The sequence below is a fragment of the Varroa destructor genome, unplaced genomic scaffold (assembly GCF_002443255.2).
Source record: "Varroa destructor unplaced genomic scaffold, Vdes_3.0 BEIS01000001.1, whole genome shotgun sequence".
NCBI lineage: Eukaryota > Metazoa > Arthropoda > Arachnida > Mesostigmata > Varroidae > Varroa > Varroa destructor.
The window spans coordinates 16,412,707-16,430,077 of NW_019211454.1; the positions used below are offsets into that span (position 1 = coordinate 16,412,707).

At 41.4% G+C, this 17,371-nt stretch overlaps 2 long non-coding RNA genes across 3 annotated transcripts in view; one reads left to right on the forward strand and one right to left on the reverse strand.

Moving 5' to 3' along the window:
* LOC111242841 (uncharacterized) overlaps positions 1 to 4,794 on the forward strand; it is a 163,776-nt gene extending 158,982 nt beyond the window's left edge. Inside the window, exon 5 of the long non-coding RNA XR_015319318.1 lies at positions 4,149 to 4,794. This is a non-coding gene — a long non-coding RNA (uncharacterized LOC111242841). The remainder of the gene's footprint in view (positions 1 to 4,148) is intronic.
* Positions 3,540 to 17,371, reverse strand: part of LOC111242838 (uncharacterized) — a 36,806-nt gene continuing 22,974 nt past the window's right edge. Inside the window, exons 4-7 of one of the 2 annotated variants that reach the window (XR_015319319.1) lie at positions 14,665 to 14,761; positions 5,282 to 5,439; positions 4,794 to 5,087; positions 3,540 to 3,707 (exon numbers count right to left, since the gene is read on the reverse strand). This is a non-coding gene — a long non-coding RNA (uncharacterized LOC111242838). The remainder of the gene's footprint in view (positions 3,708 to 4,793; positions 5,088 to 5,281; positions 5,440 to 14,664; positions 14,762 to 17,371) is intronic. The other variant, XR_002670176.2, reaches the window with a different exon arrangement.

Below are 17,371 nucleotides of genomic sequence, written 5' to 3' on the forward strand. Positions count from 1 at the left end.
TACGCGTAACGCCCAAAGGGTCGCTTAGCTTGACTGGGGAGTTTTTAGACCCGCTCTCCGTACAAACAGAAATCGCCTACGGAAAAAAGAACAATGGACCATCTTCTATACGCTGTTGTAGTATACCTACGGTTCTATACAAACTTCACCTATGAAATGCATGTATAGTAATACAATTATCTGTGCGCAGGTATATAACGGGCTTCCTTCATGTCACCATTCAGTGCTTACATTCTGCAGCCAATATGCCATATTTGAAACAAAGTTATCTAGGAAGTCTCCTTCTTCCATGTTATTGGATATTCTAAGAGTATTCCACTCTGCTATTATGACCTAGTTTCTTTTCGAGTTTTTTTTTTTTTATTTTACCCATGTTGCTTAATCACCGTTTCTGTTCTACGATGTCGAAGCGTTTTGTACATTTCTCAATGTGACCAATTTCTGACAGTCCTTAAACTGTTCGCATTTCACACGAGTTCCATTCGTTTTTTCCTTTTTAGCTAGCTGGTTTTTATGCAGATGCGACAATCTATGCTCTCTAGGCGTATGACTTCAGGAATCAAAGGTCTCGACAGTTCGCTCTTTCGAACGCGCTAAGCGAGAATTCCTCCAGCTTCTTTCAGGACTCTTAGTTTAGCGATACTTGGTACTAGGACAGCATACGTCCAGACAATTGCAAAAAACCCAGCATCGTGGCTCTTCGTTAGGTTACGCCAAGAACTGTGCCTGCAGCCAAAATACGCTGCTGATCAATCAAAAATGTGACAATTCAAGTCCATGTCGCCCGTTCACACCATTATCCGGTGTGAACAAGGCTCTTTAAGGCTGTGCCTTACGACTTGAGGTACTATAATAGCACTTGCTGGTTTTTGGGTAACCGAAGCTAGTCTCGCTCTTAGCCGTTTAATAAATAACAAACGGTGACAGAACTGTTAGACTAGAACAGAACTAGTATCGATTCCTTTTTAGCTCACAAAAGTTTCGAGAAAAATGTCTTGAGAATATGTTGGGGGCAAAAAAAAAAGTCTGCAAATGGGCTTCCACGGCCCTGACCATCTGTAACGAGCTTCCAATCCTTTCCAATTGTAATCAGTAATCAGAGCAGTAATCCTTTCAAGAAGTATAACTTTGCCTTGCTCATCGAGTTTCATGTTTTGAATAGCCTCATTCACTCCACGAAAATAGGCTGGCTATATACCGATACTTGTTAGTTGTTTTCTTTTTCTCAAACATTCCCCAGTGATGCCTGACAATAGTGGGGCTTGCCTTTTCGGTTAATGAAAAAAAAAAAACTCAGTTGGGAACCTCATCACCCTCGGATGGCCAGCCGAGCTGGTGAGTACTTTCCAGGCCTACACTTCCCTGATGAAACTTGGCAAGACCCTTGTAGCGACCCTGTCAGTTATAAAATTCTCGCTGTACATTGCACGAGTATCCAGGACAGTTCCGGTAGCTTCTGACTTCTGTAGAAGGCGAGATAAAGCTGATATTGAAAATTCACTTTTTCTTTTAAACCTAGAACCTTTCTATTTGGAGATTAAACTGGACATTAAAATTTCTTCGCTGCACAATAAAATAACAACGAGTCGAACAGTATGAAAAAGCAAGTAAATGCTAGCGTAGGTAAAGGGCTTGACTTATTAAAATCAAACATGCCCGATAAATTCAATCTCGGATTGGCCATATAGATTTTCTGACACGGTGATTCGAACGGCGATGCCGCTGATTGAAAGAATACAGGAAACGGCGTCTCGACCCCCCTCCGCCGATAATTTATCGGTAGGGCACATTCGATTTAAGTAAAGCAACGTTATTGTAACTATCATTAATTATCATTATTATTATTCATACAATGGACAAAACGGCGGTGTCATTCATCTCACGCAATAGCGATGTTGAAGAAGTAACTTGTTTGTTTGCGATATCGGTCGACCACACGATTCCATAGCTGTTGAATACCCTCGTCAAGAACTATGTGGGCAAACTTATGAGCAGGCGCATACGCTTAAGACTACTTACGTTCAAAACAGGACCTTCAAATGAATCGGGCGTGCCTATGTGTCAAGATTAACAATAGGTATAGAACAAAGTGAAGTCAAAGCTTTCAAATCCAAGGATGCAAACTAAACGTCCTGCCGAATATCTTTGAACGCGCGCGAAAATTTGTCACTTGAACGTAAACATCTAAACAACTGGCCCTGATGGTGCTGTGGCTCCAAAATGGCTGTTGTACAATGCACACAAAGAACGTGTTGTTTTATAATGTCCTTATGTAACTGATGGTAACGCATGTAATCTGGCGCAGAATTATAGAGCAAAAACACCAGTGAGCATAGAGGCAACTGTGAAAAAAAAAAGCTAATTACATACGATCCCTTCGTAGAATAAAGTCAGTTCCGCACTACTTTACCCCGCAATAACGAAAACACAACAGTAACAAGTACAAGGTCGTCAAAATAACGAAGTATCTGCTTGAAGGCTTCTAGAAGGACATCGCTGGAGTACCCCTATCGGTTCATACAAAAACAGTGTAAGCAGAAGAAAGCTGAGCTAGTATCACGTAAACGGCTGTTTCCGCTGTTGCCTTGCGTGTTCGCCCCTATTTCCGTTTTAGTTTCGAGGCTTCGAGCTCTTGGTCAACCGGAAAAGGAGGAGCTGGGATCTGCGTGTGCCTCAATGAGCACAAATGAGACAACGCTTTCGAGGAAATTAGCTCGGCTAGATTTAACTACATTGCTAGATATTCTGAGATACGTGATCTTCAAAACGGATGTGTGAGGCGTCAGGGGGTATCGAAAAGCGTCGGAATTCAAGCATAGAAAAAAACAGTCTCACCCTGCCTACGTTCTTTCGATGCGATAGCGCTTCCTTTTTCCTGTCGTTTTATCGAAACAGGAGCAGGGACATGTGCCTTTGCTAATGAGTGTGCATTACAAAGCAGGGAGTTTGGCCGGAAACATGAACGGCGACCCGGGTAAAGACAGTAGGCCGAGCAAAGATCGATGAGCGTCCCCTTTCCGGAGCTTCGAAGCGTGTGTCCCGCTGGATGGCAAGCACGACGGAGGTAACAGGCAAAACTTGCCGGCCACTGTTCCTGCTTTGTTGACCATTAGAGAAACAGCGGCAGCAGTGCCTTTGGCGGTAGTAGGGAACCAAACGTCCATGCGATATTTTTTTTTGGGAAAGGTATTTAAGCATGAAAAAAGAAGAATTTGTAGAAATAAAACGGACAGGCAATTCTGAATGAATAAAAATAATTCTACAAAATATTTTTTTTGTTGTGCTGCGTCACGTTTTTTCAGCTGCATAGAATGAAAGCTAATTCGGATGATCAATGACAATTCAAATCAATCAACTTGTTGAGAACGAGTGCATTTAGTAGTAGATAACCGTAATTAGCCACAGATAAAGGCCTAATAGCCAGGATCACGACTTGGAGTTAGCTGCACCTAAATATATATATATATATATAGTAAAAGCTATATCAAACCTCAACGAGTATGAACTTTTTTAATGGTTTATCTAGGGATTCAACTCTATAACCTTCAGATGATATTTATTTTAGCTTAATTTCTGTAATCCTTTTTATTCCACTAGATCACAATCTTAAATATGACAATGTTCTTAAGTGGACGGCATAAATACTAAACTTTTCAACAGCAATCTCTTGTTGACTCCGACTCCACTTTCCATATAGGAGCTGTTGACTGAAACATCGAGAGTGCGTCGTAAGCATTGGCCATTCGTCCTTGTTAGCATGACGGCGAACCCGACTTTTTTATTTTCAACTTACCCTAGGAATTTTCTTTTTTTCGCTGTATAACGAATCGAGCTATAAAGTAAAGCATAGCCTTTGCCGCAGGGGAGAGTCGGCAGAGAAATTCCGAAAAGCATGATCTATTACCGGAAACTACTTTAAATTGATGAGGCTTTGGCGTTTACTGCGTTTATATATCACAGCTGCGATTCAGTATGTTTATTACGTGACCGATTTCTAGCATATATATATACTAGAAATCGGTCACGTATATATATATATGTTTACTTCCGTTGGCGTCGACTAGAGTAAGGGGCATTATACGTATATGATGATTCGAGCTGTAGAAACATATGAATGCTATTTTTGCTATCTATTTTTCGGTTTCCAGAAAAAAAACGGAGACGAAGAGTGAATTAAAGACCTCGAATAGCGGGCGTGATAGGGGACATTTGGAACTGCGTCAGTAGGAGAAGGAGCGAAGGAAAGTTCCCGGTCGCAGCTACCGGTTAAAGGAGGTGAAAAGCCTCTGTACGCTACAATGCGCTGCTTTCCAGTCTAAGACCACTTCTGAGCTGACATTCAAAGATAATACTCCGTAAACATTATAAAAGTCTGACCTAACGAAAATTTGTGCACGTGTGAATTGTTTCTTTTGAACCTATGGTGCTTATGGCACTAGTCTATCTGGTCCATCATAGCATTAGATTATATTTACGTCTTCAGAAATGTTCCAAGTTTAGCTGTTACGCTATATTTTTCGTGCGTGTATTTATAAGCTAAGCCGAATTTATTGGTGCAGAAATTCTGAACATATTAATATATACATATATATATATATATTGTATGATGTAACTCTCCAAGAAGAGGAGGTTAGAAGAAATCATACTGCGACCGACGACGGCCTTTGTAGGACGAAATGGCTGAAAGTGCACCTTGAACTCTAACATATAAGATTAAAACATCGCTTTCGTTGTACCGAAGCCATATGAAAAATAAGATATGAGAGTAAAGCTATTTTGCTTGAGCTCCTCACCTCACTACGACGAGTAGTCTAGGCATTGTTACCTTAACAGGTTGGCAACAATTTAATCAGCCTTCGAATCGCGTTCTTTCAGTATCCATGTTGTGGCTAACACTGACGGACGTTCAATTGAAAATTCCCGCCATACGATAATGCCTTAATCGTTAACCAAAATCTATTCCATCGGCAAGTAAAGCAGCAGTTATGCAGCCGTTCTATGGATGCTACTCAAGCCGTCGGCGTTTATGTTCTCCAGGTTGTCCCATAGGCTAATGTCTGAACCGGTCTTAGAAGAAAACAAACTTCCTTAAATCGAAATAAACAATTTACATTTTTGTATGATATATATAGTTCATTCTACGAAAACGCTAATCACAAGCTCTGCAAAAGTGTATCTATCGGCCAACAATAACTTTGGCCTTTCAAAAGCTCAGCTCAGCTCAGCTCATATATTATCAATATCTGTCTTATTTTTCTAGAAAACAAACCCATTAACCTACCGTGATGCCGCCCAACCCGAACGTGTTCTCAATCTGTCCGACTCCTTACGATATAAGACCACTATTCTAAATTCAACCCGACGTCTGTCATCCACCGCCCTGTCCTTGTATGCTTCGGTAACTCGCGACCCTGACATTCCTGCATCGCTCACGCTGTCCTTTTCGATTATCGATCCATCGTGAGAAAAAATGTTTAGTTCTAGTTATTGTTACCGTAACTGTATCCGATATTTATCCGATTATTGCCAAAGTATCCAGTAGTCGAAAATGTATAGACTATTAAAAGAAGATTACTAAACTAGGTATGCGTCGTTTTGGTTGGCAACTTTGATGCTCTAATCTCATCACTGTAGAAGTTTCTGGACTAGATTTGTCACAAATGATTTCTCTATTTTTACCATTATCAAGGGAGTCATGCGAAATTCGGAATAACCGGTAGTTTGATGGCGCAAGATTCGGGATATACGAAAATTCCCATTGAAGTTCCGTCAATTTGGTCGGCTAGCTGAAGAGGCATGTCGTCTGGTATTGTCATAGTACGAGATGACACTTCGTCTGCTTTTTAGTTAATCGATTTTTTAGCAGAAGTTCGGATCAAGCATTTCATCAAGCATTCACGAATCAATAACGGACGGTTAACATGACAACAACGGACGGTGCGATAAACATTAACGTCAGGATAGGTGTTTTGCCACATATTTAAGCATATTGTCTTTTTTTTTGTACATTTGACCACCTATAGTTAGCCGCCTTTAAGATGGTTCGATTACATTGTTTCTGTTTAGTCTCGCAGATGGAAACACAATTGTTCCATATCAGTTCGCGGGACATCCGAACGTCGAATCTCTTCTTAGTGAGCTTTCTACAAATAATAGTTTAAAACTATTTTGGGTTAGCACGATTTTGGTCGGTTTTGCTGAAAAATTTCATATTTCACTTTTTTCATAACTGGTCCATTTGATACACTCTGGGCTCATAAGAGCCCAAACAGCATTTGTGCCTTTATCGAGACAACTATAATGAACCTTTAGAAATTTTTACTCACGTTCAGGACGCTCTAGAGGTCTAAATAGAAACACCCTGACAATTTTAGCTTTCAAATAATATTCCGATGGGATTCACATGATCTAAAATAGGGGATTTTAAAGCAACTTAGATAGACAAATGATCAATACCTTTTTTGATAACTTAATACTTCGTACCCTTCAGCGGCCTCAAAGTCAGTTGACATTCTTCTGCCCGACACTGTCGACGCTATCCTGCAATCGACATTTCATGTTGCTTGTTTTTCCGTGAGCTGAATTCAGTTATCGTGGCCGACAGCTTTTATCCGGCAGTTTATCCACCCAAAACTATAGAAAATCGCCGCGGCAGCTGAGACTGTTGCGTTCTTTTTGTCAGGCCGCAGACGTGTTCCCTCTAGGCAGCTGTCTGGATCCTACTCAGCAAACCATCCAGCACCCTCTTGCCTTTGTCCTCGTTGCAAGGCCGAAGACGTACTGGTTAAGCGCGTCCGTAGCAGCAGGAACAAAAAAAAGAGCAGGTCTCCCCACGAAGGCCTCTCTACAGATGCCCTCTCCCGACGTCCTCGTATTGAACCCAGCCTTGTGCCAGCAGCAAAAACCCGGATCCAAACATGGGCTAGCTGCGCACGAGCTCTGAACGTGCATAGCCGATGTATGAGCTATGGGGGCAAAATTGAATTTGCGGAGGGGCCACATACGCCGGCAATGGCTGGTTGCTTCGACTCGTCCTGAATTGAGCCGAGTTTGTAGCGTTGCTCGAGGCAAAGGGGCTTTCGCAAAGATGCACTTCATGGTCCTTATGCGTCACAACGCTCGAACATGCTGCGATCGTCGGAGCATTCACGCCTCTGCTAGAGGAAGCGTTCTGCGCTACATACGATGCGCATTCAAAAAATAAAGCTACGTTAATATCAAATACTCAGCTCAGTCGATAAACCTAGAGCATGTTTTAAGTGTTGAACTTAAAGCGCACATGGACAAAATGGACTGCGTACACGTCACATGAAACCACGGTTCTGTGTGACTATTATCATTGAACAGAAACTCAATTCGACTAGTATTAAGTTGTACTTTTGCGCTTCTCGCAAACTCTGCTGCCTTTCCGCAGGTCTAGTACACAGTTGCCGAAGTCTGCCCGTAGGGAAAGAGTATTTGACGCTACACTTTCCGGCTAATGTTACGACTACTATGTAGCTTATACCGTTACTATTAGTAGCATTGTCTCACGCTTTCCCACTACGTGTCTGTACATGATCGTAAGTTTGTATACAGCGTCGCTGCAATCCAGCCTGGTCATGCACCCACACGCTGTCCCGTCTGGCTGCGCTCGGTGGGTTTCCAACAGCCGGCGAGTGGTAAACGTGACGAATACAAAACATCGACCCCGAGTGATGCCGTAGTACCGACTTATCGGCGACAAGCTCTGGGAAATAAAAAGTTTGTCCTCCGTTCGAGCGGGGCGACCAGCACGTTATTTTGCCGCCGTCAGCGTTAGTGCCAGAAGCAACTGCAATCGCAACTTTGCTATTTTCCGCTTCCTCTGATTTCGGCCTCCGAGGGGCCAAAGATAGTATTTACAAGAAATAACGGACGGTCTGGTCGGGACATTCTAGAATGGTTCATTTCGGTTTTTCCACCTTTTACCAGCTTGATCCCAAATACGGGAGGAGGGGGGAGGGGGGGGAGGGGGGTCTACAGGTAAAAACATCTCGCTAAGGGCTCCTCACAAAATATCTCTGTGATAACGTTGCTTGTGTTATTGGAACTTAGCGCTGTGGAAAGTTGGGTTTGAGAAATGTCCGAAAAAGGGAAACTTAAAGCGGCGGCAATATAGATATGAAAAGCATAGTCAGTCGACACGGCCAAAAACCACGGGCTAGGAACAAAATCAGTCGTCATGTAGAAGGGAGAACATGAAATTGCAAGTATTCATATATGTGTATTTAGGATATCACACAGGACGCACTGCCATTGGACGTGTTAGCGTTTGTTCGTTCAGGCGGTCTCTGTACAGCCGGGCACATCTATGTATTAAAATGTCGTAATTATAGTATATGGGTAGATTTATTAAAACCAGTGTTTTTAATTTCAATTCGACCTTTACGAGACACGCACCGGACGAGCACTGATTTAGCAAATAGAACATAACTCACTTCTTGGCAAAATAAGACATATCTAATGAATGAGTGTCCAAGTACAGGATGGGTTTTGTATTTCTATGTGGGTTCATTACTTAGTGTTATATCGATGGGAATGACTGTCAGATTATCTTAAAATACTAAAGCAGAACATGTTTTCATTCTTTATTTAGCATGAGATGTCTATTTTTGTCCATCGACATTCTTACCATTACGTTTGATGTTGGTAATCACGTTTATCCCGACAAGCATTTCCACCTGCTGTGTAAGAATCTAGTACAAAAGTTATAGTGGCGGAGAAGTTATATGGCTGCTAAAGTTAGAAACTATACGGCCTACGGCTTCTTCTGTACCGAACCATGCACCGTAGTATACCAGTATATCAAATACCAGGCATCGTAGCAGTACCAGGATATCAAATATGTGCGTAATCACCTATCTATTAGCAGTGCGATCTTGGATCATTGCTACTTGCGTCCAAAGCCAGCTCATCGTTCAAAAAATCGTTCACCACCCAAATGTAGCCTCTATACGGCCATACGACGAACCTACTGCGTGGGGTCCGCGTTATTCTGTACTCTATGTGACGCTAAAGTGGTGGTTTTCGAAAATCGTTTTTAGAGCAAATTCCAATTGACATTACACAGTGGATAGTGCCGGTCGGGGTTTCCTACGGGCTTGAACTCATAAGCTGCACTATGCTAATATGGGTTACTATCTGAAACGTTTAAATAGAACACCTAGACAGATTAGTATACAGCTTTTCATTTGAAATATGAAGTCAAATACATATACACGTGCTCTATTACCACCTGTCGTATAATTACAGTTTGACATATCTTTATTCAGAAGCATAAATATATACACAGAGAAGTCTGTCAACGAAAAGCGTTTCCGTATTCGATTTGCGGGTGTTGACACTCTGCAGCGGGAACTTGGCGTCGCTGCCATCCGAATCGCAGAAATCTGCTTAATGGTCGGTCAAAACAAATGAGCGAGCATATCCATCATTGAAGAAGAGTAATTCGTCTGCTTGTTCGCCCGCCGTCTGCTTTTCATCCGCGACCACTTTCAGATACTCAGCCTTGATGGCAACAAAAATTTCCGGCGAGTGATTTCGTTTCTACATAGTTACTATGTTTACTAGTTGACATTCGTATTGACCAGGCGTCCCGTATCGTGACGCGGCGTGAAGTTGCTGCCGGGATGATATTGCAGCTAAGATTCGAAATGGGATTGCGGGCAAATCGTATGTTGTGTACCTATCCGTGTGTTTTTAACTGTTTGTCAGGTAAATTGGGTTGATCCACAAGCAATGATTTGATGAGCAGGTTAATTGTCTTCTCCTAAATAGACTGTAATGTACCGATTGGATCAGCAGGTATAGTTGTTCCTTGATATATGTCGCAATGAGGGAACGGATCAGCCGATGCATAGCGTTACAACTTTCTGACAAAACTTAGCTAATCGCTTACTGTATCCAGATGAACACACAAAGGATTAACTTAGCCATTGAACGACTAACGGCCATCTAGTTATAAACCAGCCTGTTACAAGCGAGTTTAAAAATGCAACGATATTACAGACCTATTGGAACCTGTATTGAACCGAGTGTCACAAACATGTACCTACTGCCACCCGTAGGCAAAATAGGATTCTACCATGCTATTATGACCGATCCTTTGTTGGCATATTACTATATTGTATTTATGCTGCGTCGATACAGTTTGCAATTGTAGATTGTCTGGTTATAAAGGCCAGGTCTCGTAAGGCGACCTTGTGCTGAATGATCACACTATATTACGTAACCGTGCACAGACAACTGTTACGGCGGAAATATGAAATAGAACCAAACAGAGGTCAGACTAGGGCCAACCGGTGGAGCAATCGAACGGGAAGTTGATGTAGTTACACGTAAGAATTCTAATGCAGCATTCACCCATGTTGGGGATCAACATCCATAATTCGTTCGCCGTTTGGGACCAGCAACAGCGTGCTACTACGGCGTCATCTATCGACGAATCCAGTGCCGGAAGCGGGCTCAGATAGTCCTGCGGAAATGACCACGTCAAGCCAGCCGTCCGACCGGCCGTCAGCCCGTTCAAGTCACCGAGGAACTCTACAAAGGAGAGAGGAGAAGAGACGATAGTCAAAAGAGGCTTAGTCAAAATATCAGTCTCATGAGACTATCAATGAAGAAATCTAAAAGGAAACTGGGGAGTTCTTTTCTGGGGTAAACCGGGCCTAGCGAAGCAAAAGTAGAAAAGGAAAGATCTCGGCTCCCAGAGTATTCCTTCAAACATTTTTCCTCTCGTCCTTGTTAAGCCGGCGTCGCTCGCCAATACTGTAGTCCTCTAACGTGCGGAGAAAACGTCGTTAGCACCCTTAACGGAGGCAGATAGCCGCGCGTCTTTCGTCACCGACGAAGTATCTAGAAAACCAAACCTTCTAGGTCCACCAGGATGTAGTGGTCGAGTACAGCGGCACCATAGGAATGAAGGGACGGAGGCATGCTGAATAAATTTTTGAATAGATTATCAAATAAACCAGCCTCGACGACATGAAAGATTACCCTATGTAATGAGATCCCTAAAGCTGCCTCTCACGCTACTTATACTTGTTTCAGCCAATGAGCAAAATACTATCCAAGGTCTACGTACATCTCATGCACACATGTAGGCATTTCGATGAAGGTAAACCCCTTGGAAAAGAATCCGAACTATTAGATGGTGAAATGATTTGCAATGGGTTCCGGTACCACGATGGGAACACAAACGATCTCAAACTCTGAATGGGTATACAATGGCGCTGGTGGTTCTTACAGGCAAAAATTGTATCTGCTATGAAATAATGGTAGCTTGGCTGCAGCGGTGGCGGCCGTTGTCCTGTACTTGAAGACGGTCCTCTGCTGGTGATGGCGGATGGACGTTACCGCAAACTATGAGCTGAAAAACACTAATCGAACTGATAGTGTCCTGCAAACGAAATACGTTCTTTTATCTGACCTAGGTATATAGCTAGAAACTATTTCGTTGTTTATTGGTGTGTCATTAGTGCTGGCTATTGTCTGATTATAGTTAAACAGAGGCCAAATTTAAATCAATTAAATGTGTTACTCATTTTACGTAGGTTTCTAATAGACGATATTGCCAAATATACACATGTCCTAAAAGAAAGCTTTGTCCGATGGCGCTAAAGAATAGCACGCTGGTGCTTTCACTGTCATAGGAAAATCGTGTTCTAACGTAAGATAGAAATTACTTATTTAGGCACGCCTTTCACACGAAAGTTATGTACGTCATGTATGCATTTAAGCACGCCATGCTTGCCGCATAAGCCATTTTCACTGGTTCTGAGATTACGTAAATATGGCCCATTCAGGACTAAATCGCCTTTTAACAACGTTAATGAAGGCGTGTTTGAACAAATACGATAATCACAAGCTATATTTAACTACCTCAGATTTTACGTCCACATGGCCAAGTCTCCTCAATCGCGTTTTCACGGGTGAACAGGGTTGATCAAACGATACGTATCTACTAGACTGATAATAAAGTACAATCTAGCACATTAAAATATCTTGGCTTTGTCAAAGACACGTTGTTACGGACGAGTTTCCATTATGCCCTGGCTTTACTCAATACCCAAGCCCGTCGTATGCCTCGGGGTTCAAGTAGGATTAGATGAGATCACGAAACAACATATGCTACATAATGGCCTATTGCTACATAATGGCTTATTATTACGTGAGACAATTAGATTTATCATCATGTCGGTACACAGATATAAACAGCAACAAAGATCTAGATTGCCCATAAACCGAAAGCCGAAACAATAATCGAAGGGCTGTCGAAATATCTACAAGAGGCAATAAGCGCCTCAGATGTGCGATTAGTCTAGTGGTGAACTTCGGAACAGCTAGCACTGAAACCTTTGGATAACTTCGAAGTTAATGATGATTTATTGCGGAACCACTTATAATGAATAGAATGAAAAAAAATATTGATTTTTTAGGCGAGTATAACTACCCGGTAGTGTGGTGTGATTGATACCTACGTGCACGATCATTACTTCTAAATAAGCTAGAGAACTTTTAGTTAGTGAGACATAGCCTAAAAGTTTGTTAAAATAGCTTAAAACTAATGGATATATCATAACTCATGGAAGTTACCATTATAAATAACTGGGAGAATATAACAACGGATGAAATTGTGCGTAAAAAGTACGCAGATGTAACGTATCAGAAAAGCGGCCGTATGAGAAACAATATTATATCATACAGTGTTTTGTATTATTATTTTAAGCTAAGTCAAATTTTCGCTGGGTTTTTGTCTTATAGCGGATTGATCAACTTGAGTCTTTCATCATCTCACAACTTCGCTGAATGTTTTTCGCTCCTAACTTATGTTTTCGCGGCTACTTTTCTAACTATGAAGATGAAGCTGGCTGTGCGTGAAGGCCCATGATGTGTCTTGCTCTTCGTTTACTCAACGGCTACTAATGAAAATGTTTTTTAATTCGATCCTTGTAGTTTGACGGGGCGATCAAATGTACGACAGTGCTATCAGTTTTCATTAGACACATGACTAATGCACAATCTAGTTAGTATATTAGATTGAGTGAAATATTTCCATTGGAACCGACAGCTGATGCTAGCGTTGGATCCCCTGATCGTACCTGTTTTGGACGCTCGAACGAACCTGTGTGGTCCGTTGTTTTGACTCAGTTGTTATCGTTCGAAGTAGTGATTCGGTCCGTTGAGTTATGGGATTCAAAATAAGCGCATTCGATATTATTCCTCTTCACTGTTTTCGTGCTGGGGAGAGTGCAGATGAAATAAAGAGAAGAAAAAAACAGCTTGCGAAGTCGAGGTACAGTGAACCTGTACTCAGTGACCTAAATGCCGTGCAGTCGATCCGAGAGCTTCTTGTCTAGAGAAGAGCGGCCCAGACGGTTCGGGTCCCATGAAAGAACTACAGAATACCGTTACGCTAATTAACTCTTCCGTTTGAGCCTAGAAGAAGAGCCTTAACTGTTAAGTTAAGAAGGCCTTGAACTGGCAAAGGGTGACGCAAAGTGATACTGTTTGTGAAATGAAGAACGCTATCCCGCATACTCCTTAGATGATCCAGCAAACGCTATCTCCAATGGGAAACCCTACCGTACCTGGCGTGAAGCTCGAAGCATCGTTCCACCTGATTATCACTTGTTTGGGTCAATGCAGCATAGCTAAGAAGGCAAACACTTCAAAACAGAGAGTCAACTTTGCAAATGGGTCGACCAATGTATCGCATCCAAGGATAAACCTTTTTAGTTTGCAAGATACATCGGCTGCCAAAAAGATGGCGAGAATCGTAGGAAGCGGAATACACAAGCCTAAGGTGTAGCCACTTATTAGAATGTTACAATCATTTAAAACAGCTAAGAAACAACGAGAACTTCTTACTCAACTTAATAAATCTAAGATATACTCCATGATATCAGTGTGCGCTGGCCTCATCCTACTAGGGATGTATTTTTTCTGATGTTTTATGCTTCATACAGATTGTGCAGTGCGTTATGTTCCTATACCACTATCATTAAATGTAGTGCTAAAAAATGGTTAATTTCTTCCTCACAACATAATTTGCCTTTCATAATATACTATTGCGAGGATACATCTGATATTTGTTGGCAAAAACCGTGCAGAAAAGAAGCTTATACCTACCTGTTTTCAAGGAAAAATCGATTCAACAATCCAGCAAGATCTCCTAACCTTCACATGGAACCATGCGAATAAGACAAGTTCCATTGTAGTGGGTACAACCGACCGATTTTGGTAACTGGGTGTATTTTTTCAAATTCTATTTAGTGTGAAACCCACATGATATTACCTCTAATTACACTAATTTCCCTGCCGTGTTAACTTGGATCCCGAATAAGGCGTGTAAATAGGTTATTATGAATTAAGAACATGAATAAACATAATTATTATGAATTATAGATAATTCAATAATTAACAGGTCATTAATTCATTAATTAGGTCCAACGCTCGAATAGTTGCTATTTTGAGCAGATTTGATTATAACGACTTAGCAAAAATTACCTTAACGGAAGTACTCTCTCGCTCGATCTCTTCTAGGTCTACATAGCAGTCTACATAGAAGAAAAATAGGTAGTCACAACTGGCACCGAAGCGTACTACAGGGGGATAAAAATGACTAGATAGGCTTTTTTATACCGTGCTCGATTGGGTACCAGATCGATGATCACTAGCGAAATGCTGACTGGACAAATTGTTCCAAAATGTCTGTTTGATGCAAGAAGACGAACCACACCTACAATAAAGTCGTGGCTAAATTAGAATTCGAACGGAGGTTACGGAAACCTACTCAGAAGGGTACATTGTAGACCAAAGTGGCCCCTAATATTCAAGGACATCATCTCCTTAATTCGACTCTTGTAAAAGCATGTTTACCTATTTAACTTGGGCATACTCAAGGTCGTCTAGATCAAATAGTGGTCCAAGGCCATACTGGACTAAGGTAGTACCGGACATAAAACTTGATACATTAACTTGAGTTCACTTTGTATGGTGCGTAACTACTACATAAGTTGCCATATTTCCACATGCCTATGAGTTACAAATACCTGAGAAGCCCACAGCATATATCTATGCTCAAATCTTTCATCTGTGATGAAGTAAAGCACGTTAGTGAAGATTTTCAACTTAACTAAAGCTAAGCCCGGTAGCGAAAAAAGAATTTAGACAAGCATGTTTTACAGTATAGCATAGCCACCGCCTTACGAGTTGTTCGTGAGGTGCTCTGTTGAGCTATCGGTGCTAATGGAACAAATTAATCATTAATATACTAATTGTATTTCGTCAAAGCAGATAAGGACATGAAGATAGGTATAGGAATAATTTCTACTCGGTCACAGGAGTTTGCTTTCTGACTAAATGAATTTCGAAATCCGCTAGTGAAAAGGAAAACAAAGTTGATTAACGTCGTAAGGTGCTGTATTATCAACAATCATTGCACTTCAAAAATAAAAACAATAACAGCATTTTGCATGTTTGTTATAGTTTGCATAAAACAAATGACCTATTACCAACAAAATCCACTAAAGGACACCACTAGTCACTGTCATGATATAGGTTTTTACCGACATCCGGGTATAGCTTAAGTTAAGTCTATCAAATCGTTATCAGACAAATCACTTTCTTTAGTTTGACTTGTTAAAAAGTTGACGGGAACGTAAAGTCCTCCAGTATGTACGCATCAAATAGGCGCTATCATCATGTGGGCACAATGTAGAGCTTAGCCAACCTAGCACCAACACACTCGCCTGGCGCTACCTCCACTAAATTGGCCGATTCACTAATGGCTACTCGTCTGGTGAAAGGCCGCTCATATAACTGAGTTTGCTTTGGGCATTGATTTAGGCCAGGTGACTTTAAGATGGTGTCTGCTGATATTTGAAGTTCTTCTAGTGCAAACTAATTCTGGTTTAGGTCGAGGACCTTAAGGCACACGTTAGTCTTCTTACGAAAGCGCTTCAGTCAGAGCTCAAACAAGTAGAACTCTTCTACATAACAATTATCCTAATATTAGCACCCTGTCGGCACAGTTGGGACCTTTAATCAATTTACCGTTACGAAAAGCAGGACGACTGTTTTGTTTTCAGATCCAGTTGGCGTAGGATTACAACAGCCTATTGAAAGTACGCACCAGCTCTATTGTCTTGGCTTTGGTTTGACGCAGGACTTCTACTGTAGTTATACGTGTAATGAAAAACTCGAGCTAGCATACGCCTGTATTTAGGAAATCGGCTACTGCAATAACTACCCTGTTTTTTTCTATCCCCATTGTAATATAGTTTGCTAGCGCTAGTTCCGAGTTTAGGCTGGTCATCGTAGGAAGCGTGTGGCGTTCAGTGTCCATCATAGGAGGTAATATTAACTATAGCAAAAGCTATTTCGTTAGCATCTTTACTCGCCCGGGGATCTTCCCTCATGCTATATTCAGAAAGGCAACTGCTGAAGTTTGCATCGTAAACACGAAAATCTTGGCTTTCAAATGCATAGGTTGGGTACAATGATGAATACCTACAGTATTCATCAGTTAAAAAACAATTATCGAAAGTCGGGTCAACCAGTAGAATAGTATTCATCAACGAAGCAAAATGCATCGATCTTTACTGGTCGTATTGGAGAGCGAAAAGTTTTTAATTAAAGCTTCTTAACGGTTTGTATCTTCGATTCGTCACCATCTGTTCAAGCTCTTTGTCGTCTGTAAGTACGCCTTTGGGTGCAATTTTAACCTAGTAAATATGACGAAAAATAAAAAGTAAATTTAGGAATTATTTTCCCTAATGTTTAAAGGGTTGTTTGTTTTTTTTTTTCTGGAAAACGTAATTTTCATCATATCATTTGTAAACAGATGTGTCCTATTTGATATCATCAGCCCATCCTGCCAATCCATTTTATTTGTCGTTTTCTGATCATAGTCATTGCGGCGTAGAGGAGAATTCGCTGACGGTTAGGACGATGATACACAAAGCTTCCACGTTGAAGAATTTATTACGAGGTACTACACACGGGAGAGAGGCGAGCCGCCGATACTCGTGAGCTATTGCACTGCTCAGGCAGAAAAAAATAGGAAGCAAACTAGAACATTAAGGTAGAAGGAATGATAGCTGTACATGCCTGCGTCAGAGAGCTCATACGATAAATTTTCAAAAAATTTTGCAAATTTCCTTTTTAAGTGCCTGCGTAGCAATTGACTTTTTCTCGTGTCCGCTGCTATTCCTCCGTTTCGTGTTTTCTTCGACTCTTTTATACGAGGATCATAGTCATTACCCGCTTTTATGGATTCCAACCTACGTTCGGAGAGATACGTTCTGTTCTGTGCGGCATATGATCTCGCAATAACTTCTGCTTTTGC